General features: G+C 39.7%; 1 pseudogene; it reads left to right on the top strand.

The window, feature by feature from the left end:
• The first annotated feature begins 1,028 nt into the window (after positions 1-1,028).
• LOC149262825 (superoxide dismutase [Fe], chloroplastic pseudogene) lies at positions 1,029-1,778 on the top strand (annotated as a pseudogene).
• Positions 1,779-10,258: the final 8,480 nt, after the last annotated feature.

Genomic DNA, 10,258 nt, shown 5'->3' with positions numbered 1-10,258 from the left:
CACACACAGTGTATCTTAGATCCCCTTATTCAATTTTGGGTGGATCTAGGACACAATCACCACAAATAATATGTCTTTATTGAGTATTGATATCATCAACCTTTCATCTTTTACAACATTGCCATGAAAGCTTTCTCAAACAATGAGAATTTGACACTCACAAATTTGGAAGAAAATGCGTTCAAAAACCTGACTCAACCTCCTACACCAATGAGCCTTCCACTGAAAAAATTTATCACTCCAAAGATTTCAAAACATCACCCTTATTACTCCATGACAAAGCTTTATTATCACACATATGTGATTTCCAATGTAAAAATCCCCACTTCACACTTATTACTCCCAAAAATAAAAAATAATTTATCGCATGTTGAAATATCACTCAACCATATTCCACTCCTTATCTCTCCAAAAACAATTTAATAAACAACTTTACCTTTTCCTTACCCAACTTGACTTATGCATTTAAATCCTCCAAAGCGTTTCTTTTACATATCACCAAGGACTATAAAATATTTTATTACTGTAATGAAAAGTAATAAAATATATTTTCTTATGCCATTAAAACTTGTGCATCGCTTCATGTATAATGTTTATGAATAACTACGCATAGACCTTGAAGGAAGTGCTTCAATCTTATGCAGGTTTTCCTTTAATCTTGTTTTGTTTTAACCAAAATCTTTGGCCACCATGTATCATTCATGAAGCACATAAATATTTATAAAGAAAATTGTTTCAACTTTTGATAAGTAAAATCATTCTCCGCATTAAAATTACCTGAATCTTCACGCACCGATGCAGCTTCATAAGTCGATGTTTCACTATCTTCAGGTATGTTTGAGCGAATTAGGCGTGCTTCCAGAACTGTTGTTCAATTTGATGAAGTTTTCCACTAGATTTGAGGTCGGAATTTGTAGTCCACACAGAGCGTAATGTAGATGGATTTCTCACTGCTAATAATATGGAGTTGGGGGAGATTATCAACATTCCAAAAGAGAGGATCCAATCGTGGTCTCTTGGGTATAGAGATGGCGTTGCTGCACTGTCCAATTTCACTTCCGCTACTTCCATTTGCTGCACCTACAAGTTTCATTTCTCATCCAAAACATATACATTTACAAAAAGTAGCAGTTCCCAACTTTCGAAGTGCTCCACCAACAGTTGCACTTCTTAATTTGAATCCTCCTCCCTATGATTTTGATGCATTAGAACCACATATGAGAAAACAGACTTTGTCTTTCCACTGGGGCAAGCATCATCAAGCTTATGTTGATAACTGTAACAATCATATTAAGGATACAGAGCTGGCAGAGTGTACCTTAGAAGACATTATTAAGAAAACATATAACAACGGTGATCCTCTTCCAGTATTTAACAATGCTGCTCAGGCCTGGAATCATGAGTTCTTTTGGGAATGTATGAAACCCGGGGGTGGGAAAGAGCCTAAAGAAGAGATCCTTGAACTTATAAAAAGGGACTTTGGTGCTTATGTTGAATTTTTAAAGGAATTCAAGCAAGCATCAACAACACAATTTGGCTCTGGTTGGGCCTGGCTTGTTTTAAAAGACAATAAACTTGTAATTGAAAAAACTCCAAATGCTCTGAATCCTCTTATCTGGGGTCATAAGCCGCTTCTGACCATAGATGTTTGGGAGCATGCATATTACCTTGACTATCAGAATCGACGACCAGATTACATATCGACATTTATGAATGAGCTTGTTTCCTGGGACGCTATCAATGCTCGGCTTGATCGTGCCAAGGTTTCTGCAACATGATTGGTTTCTAGGACTTTAGCTTTTACATCTCCTGACAGTTATGCTCTGCATACATTACGAACAAACTCACACGGATGCGCCGAATTGTTCAGCCATAGCGCGTCACTGGATTTTACCGCTGGCTGTTTTAGGAAGCGAGTCTGTCACAAAAAAACCTTCTTGGGAATCTTGAAGGCAGCTAAATTCTTCCTGCAATTTCCAGAGCAATATACTTGCAGATTCAAACAAAATGCAGAATAGGCATCTTTCAGCTCTGATACCACATATTGAAAATGAAATTAACTCAAATAGATTACAGAAAAACACACATAAAAATCAGACACAAAATATTGACAGAAAAAGGTTGAAGTCTCATGCTTCCTCAGGTATTCTCACTCATTTTCATTCATTAAAATAATTGAATATAGTGTTACAAATAAATAGATGAGAGATAGTGTTCTCAAGATAGTGTGTGCTATCTTAGACACTTTTGGTTGAGATAATTTCTCACCAGACACACACCAATATAGGAGTTACCTAAACTAACTCCTATCTTAGAGGAGAAACCCAAGAGTTAGGAACAAATTCCTAACTTGGAATATTTAATTTATTTATTTATTTTTTGATTTATTATTGTTTTATGAGAGAGGCTAACAGTTGCTAGACTTGAAGCCATCCGAATGTTCCTTGCTCTCTCAAGCTTTTAGAAGTTCAAAGTATTTCAAATGGACGTGAAATCAACCTTTCTGAATGGAGACTTAGAAGAAGAAGTGTAAATTGAGCAACCAGATGGTTTCATTCTTGGGAATGATCCAAATCTTGTATGCAAACTAAAAAAGGCTCTCTATGGTCTTAAACAGGCTCCAAGAGCTTGGTACTACCGTTTGGACAAATATCTTCATCAACAAGGTTTTTCAAAAGGATCAGCAGATAGAAATCCCTATATAAAAATTGAAAATGAAAAATTGCTAATACTTGTTGTGTATGTAGATGATATTATCTTTGGCAGCAATGAATAAGCTACGAGTCAAAGCTTTGCCTTGGTGATGCAGAAATAATTTGAAATGTCCTTGCTTGGATTGCAAATCCAACAAAATGAAGGCGGTATCTTCTTGTCTCAAACCAAGTACCTCAAGCAGATTCTGAAGAAGTATGGCATGGAAGATTTGAAACCAGTATGTACCCCTATGGTTATAGGATGCAGTCTCAGTGCAAATGATGAATCAGCAGCAGTACATCAACCAACCTATAGATCTATGATTGGAAGTCTACTTTATTTGACAGGTACCCAACCAGACATCATGCATGCAATGGGAATAGTTGGAAGATTTCAGGCAAATCCAAAGGAAACTCATCTTCAGGCAGTGAAGAGAATTTTCAAGTATCTTCAAGTAATTCAAAACTATGGCTTATGGTATCCTATAGATACAGATCTCACTCTTCATGCTTATACAGATGCATATTGGGCTGGAAGCATGGATGACAGGAAGAGCACAAGTGGTGGTGCATTCTTTATGGGTTCCAGATTAGCATCTTGGTTCAGCAAGAAACAGAGTTCGATTGCTTTATCTATAGCTGAAGTGGAATATGTGGCCGCTGCATCTTGTTGCACTCAACTTCTTTGGATGATGCAAACCTTGTAGGACTTTCAAATCACTTGTACACTACCTATCTCCATCTTATGTGATAATACAAGTGAAATCAGCATTTCAAAGAACCCAGTCATGCATTCAAAGACCAAGCACATACCAATCAAGTATCACTTTCTCCGGGAACAAGTGTTGGAACAAAAGGTCAAATTGGAGTATGTTCCTTCTAAGGACCAAGTTGCTGATATTCTCACCAAACCACTGCCCAAGGAGACATTTGAATACCTCAGATAGAAAACTGGGAGTAGTTGATGCATCATCTTGCTGTTAAAACTTGTCTGTGTCAGAGAAAATGGGTGTACGTGAGTTTCTTGAGGAGGATCTGTGTACATACGTCGGTTTTTACAGAGACAGTTGTGTATATGGAGGTTTGATGGATATCAGTAGGGACAGGCTCTGGTTGAAGATATTCTGATATGGGTCTGACAGAGACCATCCGGCATAGGTTCAGGGGGAGCAGATAATCTTCTAATAATGCATTGTTGGCATTATCTTAGAAGCTTTTGGTTCTAGTTCACAGCTGTTGTTGGTTTCAGGTGGAACAGAGGTAGAGGGAGAACAGAAGGAAATCTTGGTGGTGATTGACAGATGTTTTTGCTATCAGTTATTGATGACTTTCATAGGTCTTGTTCTAGATATTTCGTCTCTATGTCATGTATCTCTTTTGTGGTATCTCTTTTATGGTTTCAAGGTCATGTAACGGCCTATCTTCGTTTCCCCACTATGCCCTTGGTTGTCATATGTAAATTTCTAATGTATCCCCACTTGGTTGGGTGATGGATGTATATATTGGGTCTTTTGGTGATAGGAAGGTCTTTTATGATGTATAAGTCATGGTTCTTCTTGAAGAACATCTTTTCCAGTTCTTGCCTACAGTCAGGGGGAGCATGGTCAGCATAGCAGGGCATAAATTTCAGCATGTACTCAGGGGGAGCACAACCTTTTTCCCTTGCTGACAAAGGGGGAGAATGACTTTGAGGATTTTGGGTTGCTATCAAGTCCAAAGGGGTAGATTGTTGGCATTATGGCACAGGTTTGGAGCTATGACACAGTTGTTGTCCTTGATGGCAACTCTCTTTGGTAACAAATCTCAGTTCAGGCTTTCAGAATGAAGGAAAAGACATATACGCAGGTTCATCTAGACGAAGATGCGTATACACGTAGGTTATACGTTTCAAAGGCGCATATGCATATACACGCGCTTTCATGCAAGGAAAAGCGCGTATATGTTGGATAACTTACCTTTGGTCCGTGGTAGTTAGTCCTTGGTATTTGAACCTATGGTTTTGGACCATGGTACCTCGTCAGAAGTGTTGATCCCAAGTATTGGGTCCATGGTATTGGTTTATTATGGTTTTGGACCATGGTATTGTGGAAGGCCTAAAACTATAAAAGAGGAAGGAGATCATGTGGAAAAAGATCATTTGAATTATTATTGAATATTTGATAAAGTGCTAGATCTGGAATATTGGTATTTGGGTTATGGTGCAGATCTGGATTTGAATGAAGGAGGAACCTTAGCGTAAAGAGAAGGATAAGTTCTATTGATGGGTCATAATATTTAAGCTTGAATGATAGTATCTTTGTATGATTTTGATCTGCTATATGTGGCGCTTGCTTGATCTATAAGTCTGATAATCTGGGTTAATTAGTGTTTGAATATCTGAAAGAGCGAATTATCCTTTATAGATTTGTACACAGGTTCAGTGAAGTGAAGGCGCATATACACACCGGTTCAGTGAAGTGAAGGAGCATATACGCAGGTTGTTCCAACAACAAAAGTGTATGTATGCAGGTTTCAGGTTATTAAAGGAGTGTATATCTTTTTGTTGTGATCTAGCTGCTTCTGCAATGTTCTGGGTTCAGATTTGGTGTGTGGTTACTGTTACTGTGATCTGGTTACAGTCATCAGAGAAGTGTTTATTTTGATTCAGATTTGATTGGTGAAAAGGTGATTGGTTGATGCAGAAATTCTTGATGTTTGATTGATGTTATTTTTGGATCCAATCTGAAAATTTATGAAACGTGGTCCCTGAAAGAAAGAGAAGGTTGTAGCCTTCTGTAGGCCAGTACCTACGTACTAGTATCTTGGCTAGTGCAAGAGCTAAGGTGGTTGTAGCTCCCTTCCAGGAGAAGCTGGAAAATGAGAGAGGGTTGTAGCTCTTTGCAGGTTGCAGCCTGTATACTGGTAAAGGACTGCACCAATACAATTGTAAAAATAAGTTTTTAATTAAAGATAATATAGAGACGAATTGCAGCAGGTGGTTTTCACCCACATTAGGTTTCCACCTTATATCTTGTGTTCTTGTGTGCGATTGTCTTTCTGCTCTACTTTTCTGTTTCTGGTTACTGGTTATTTGATTCTCAAACACATATTAACAATCAACATCAGAAAGATAAAGTAAATTAAAAGTTTGCATTATATACACGGGTTTCCTTCTGCATAGTTGCGTATATACGCGGGTTTAATTAACTGAAGTAGAGTATATCATTTTATTTTGAAAAAGGAATATTTGACTTGATAATACTGATTCACCCCCCCTCTCAGTATTATTTCCAACAATCTAGTTTCTGAAATTTCATCCAGGGAGAATCCACAAGAACCTTCCTTAATATTAGGAGAAAACCCACAAGAACCTTCCTTGATATAAGAGGAGAATCCATAAGAACCTCCTCCTCTTAGAGAAGGGGAGAATCCACAAGAACCTCTTTCTTCAGATAAAGTCATTCTTGTTCACATAGATCAGGAATATCTACTTTCTGATTGGTATTCTAATATTGTGCAGTTTTTTAGAGATTTTCAATGTTCGACTGATCTTAATTTGAAACAGTGCAAAGCTCTAAAGATTAAAGTAGTGAAATACTGCATTATCAATTGTTGGCTTATGGGGGCCTAACCCAGGTTCAGAGTTATTTAGCCAAACAAATACCTACACTACTGGCCCTTTCAGCATAAGCCCACGGAATGCGGACTAAAGTCTCACTCGAACCAATATGGGGGGATGCTAGAACCAAGTTTCTACACCCTTGAGATGTCTGTGATGTTGTATCATTGGAATCCAACTAAGAAAGAAATCGAAGGCTGGTTAGACAGAAGAATTCACGAGTTCGCAGTGCAGAAGAACAGAAACCTGCAACTGTCAAAAGAAGAGTGGCTAGATAGCTACTTGTACACCGAGATCCATGAAATATTTTTCATGTCCTTCCCTCAGCTATATGAGTGGATCGTGAAGCTAGAAGATAGCCAAGGAAGGTGGAAATGTGACAGTCCTATTGTGTTGACCCTAGAGCTAGTGCAAAGGCTGGAAGCATCGAAGGATAAGATCATGCGCGTTGTTGATTATTGGCTCGATTGTATTATAGGAGGATTTGTTACTGAGTTCACAATTGAGACCTCAATCAGCTACAGTGAGGTAGAGCAACACTTTCTCAAAGGACTGCAAGGTAAGTACATAAAGTCTTTGAATACTTGGATTAAAATGATGTTGTGTGAAAAGTGGGTTATGCAGTTACCTTAATGTTTAGGGCTACATGAAGAGAAAAGGTTTACAGGAACGAAGGAAATAAGGGTCCAGTAAATAGCCCCTTAATTTCACCTCCACGAGGGGATGAGGAAGAGCTTGTACAGGTCTCTCTATGAAGTGCTATTCAGCTGATAAGACAAAGAATCCTGCAAATCCCACCTCTGCCCACACCATCGCTAGCTTCACTGCCATCACCTTCTTCTTCTCCCATACCAACTCCACCAACACCATGATTCAGTATGGCAAACACAGTAAAGTTTTCTATGTTCAAAGGCTTGGGAAATGAAGATCTTGACCAATTCTAATTCAATGCAAGGGTTGTATGGGAAGCGTAAGGTGTTATAGATGACCATATAAAGAAAGTGACACTGGTTAGCGCCCTACAGGATCACACGCTGACCTGGTATATTAAGTACTCCAACAATAACCCGAATGCGAGAGTCATAGATATCCTGAAAACACTAAATAGAGAATTTAGTAGACCTAAATCTGAAGCATAGTCGATTGTGGGATTCAAAGAGATCACGATACTACCAAGTCAGACTCCTTGGGAACTAGATCAGAGGCTGAAATGTACAATTCACGAAGCCAATATGAATATGATGGATGGACAACATCGCAAGTGGTTTGTAGCTTCGATAATACCACATTTAAGGAGTGTGCTATCACAGTAGAAGATAACAACTCAAGCAGAAGCTTTGGAGATTTCCATGAGGCTTCATGAGACCCAGATGCAAGATCCTAACCTAAGAGTTCAGCTGATCCACATGCAGTTTAAGAATCTATGCCTTGAGATGCAAAGTTTGAAACAGGATAGGACAACTCGACCAGAAGTGTGTAAAGAAGTATGGTGCGTGAAATGCAAGAGTTAGGGTCATGACCAAGACCATTTCCCAGTATTTACAAATTACCTTGCAAGAGGAGGATTGATGCTGTTAAGACTGGAAGCTCAAGTAGGACCTAGCACAACACCTACTTTGTGGTGCGCGATGTGTCAAATAGCTGGAAAACATGCCATAAAAAATTGTCACTTGTTACAGAAGCACACACAAAATTCGCAACAGTTGTTTTGCAACTTTTTTAGGTCGGTGGGACATGACAAGCATACTTGTAGAAGTTATGAATTGATGATGGATAGAATTCCCACCTACAGGGTTCAGGAAAAAACATGGCCCCTTAACCAGAATGCAGGAATGGCGTGAATAGGAGTTTAGGAGCGCGGACAAAGCCGAGGCAAAGGAGGACCTAGTAGAGGTCGTGAACAGTTGATTTGCTACAATTGGGGAGGGCCGGGACATTATGACAATGATTACACCAATCCAACGCGTCTGTCATGCAAGTACTTCACGTTGATTGATCATGAGATAGAAGATTTTCCTACACTGATAGCTAGGATACGTGACAAAGGAACGCTATCACCTCCCCTGACTCAGAACTTGTAGATGATGAGGTTTGAGCCGTGCGAGGAAGGCCCAAATGTAAATGTTGTGCTCTGAAGTGGAATCAAAATAGGAGATGACAAAGGAAAATAGCCAAAAGATAGTAACTAGGTTCACAAAGCTCCGACGAAAGAAGCTAAGTTTGATTTGGAGCGCACTTGGGAAACCTTCATGGAAGCTACGAAGAGATTCACTAATGCGTCCACTTCAGGACGAAAAGATAAATCGGAGCCAGAAATGGACCCATCTATGCTCAAAATGTTCCTGGAAACCTATATTAAGTTAATGCATGAAAGTAAGGCTATGAAATGGTTATAGAAACTCATCAAGAGATGCACTAGGACCGCACCAGGTGAACCGTGCATAGCCCACAAGATCAGAAAACATAAGACAAGAACAGGATGAGAAATGAAACTCACCACGCAGATCGGAAAATATGAAATGGATCAAGTCATCTTGGATTTGGGATTGGATGCGAATGTTCTACCAAAACCGACATGGGAATGAATGGGAAGACCTACGCTGCAATGGTCTCAAAATCAGCTAAGGATGGCAAACTGGCAGCAAATAATACCCATGGGCCGATTGCAGGGAATAACTGTGGATATTGAGGGAGCGAGCGTGCTGGTGGATTTCGAAGTGATAGAGATTGTTGATGACAGAAATCCCTACCCTGCACTCTTGGGAATTTATTGGGCCACTGATATGAATGGGGTAATTAATCTGAAGAAGCAAAAAATGATCTTTGAAAAGAAATCACTACGTGTCATTATACCCCTGGACCCTATTGAAGGATCATGCTATATGGAGCTGGTCTGCGACTATGAGAGCGATGATGATTTGGACTGCATCTATAAGATAACATCGTGAGATCAAGATTGGGTGAATCCTGCCATAGATGTGCAGATTACATGGGAGCACGAGAGCTCCTGTACTTCAGATTCTCATGAAGAGATAGAACAATGGCAGAATCATTTACATGAGGTAAATACGCTGAATTGCAATATGATGACCAGGTCATTGCGCTGCATGTCAATAGAAGCAAGAGATATGCCTACTTATGATGGTCTAAATGACATAGATACCTTCTTGGATGCATTTGAAGGGGAGGTGTCGAAAAAGAAATGCTTCCAAGCCTTGGACTGGGTACTTCGTGCTACGCCTGCAAGATGGTGGGGTATGCACAAAGGAAGCTTTGATGATTGGCACGAATGTAGGATAATGATGCACACACGAATTGGGAAGCCTAAGATGTAACTGTAAGAAAAGTGCAATGGACAGGATGATCCACGGACGCATCTAGCCAAGTGGACACAGGCATATGGAGAAAAGCTACAACCTGAGTGGGTGCACCTATTCTGTCACACCCTAGATGTTATACCCATGAACTAGTATATAGAAACAGAGCTCCGCCATGGGACAGGTGAATGGGATATCCTACGTGAATGGTTCATGATGACATTTAGTTTTGAAGATGGGTTTGACGGTATTGAAGAAGCACTACAAGAAGTAAAAGTAGCCATCTTTAGGACTCTGCAAGATCCTCTAGACCTGACGCAGCCTGAACGGGCTACTCAGCTGAGTTGCGCACTGGAATGTTATAATGTAACTACTGAAGAAGAGGATAAGATCAATGGAAAATTAACATTCTAGAGATGGAAGGCCACCCCGAGGTGCAAGGACCACAGATTGAGAAGCATGACATAATCATGTCGGTGAAGACTAAGCAGGTGAATATTGGTATGGAGGCTGAGCCCAAATTTTCAAAGATCGAAGACTACTGGGATGACGCGACGGTGAATAATGTCACTCAATTACTCTGTGAATATTAGGACTTATTCTCGACCAAGTTTATGGATTCGAAAGGAATAATCAGAGATTTATGGGTA

Source organism: Pinus tabuliformis, chromosome 6 (genome assembly GCF_031772625.1).
Source record: "Pinus tabuliformis cultivar Carrire ecotype Pingquan chromosome 6, CPIR1, whole genome shotgun sequence".
NCBI classification, from domain to species: domain Eukaryota; kingdom Viridiplantae; phylum Streptophyta; class Pinopsida; order Pinales; family Pinaceae; genus Pinus; species Pinus tabuliformis.
This window is presented reverse-complemented; position numbering and strand designations above follow the sequence as displayed.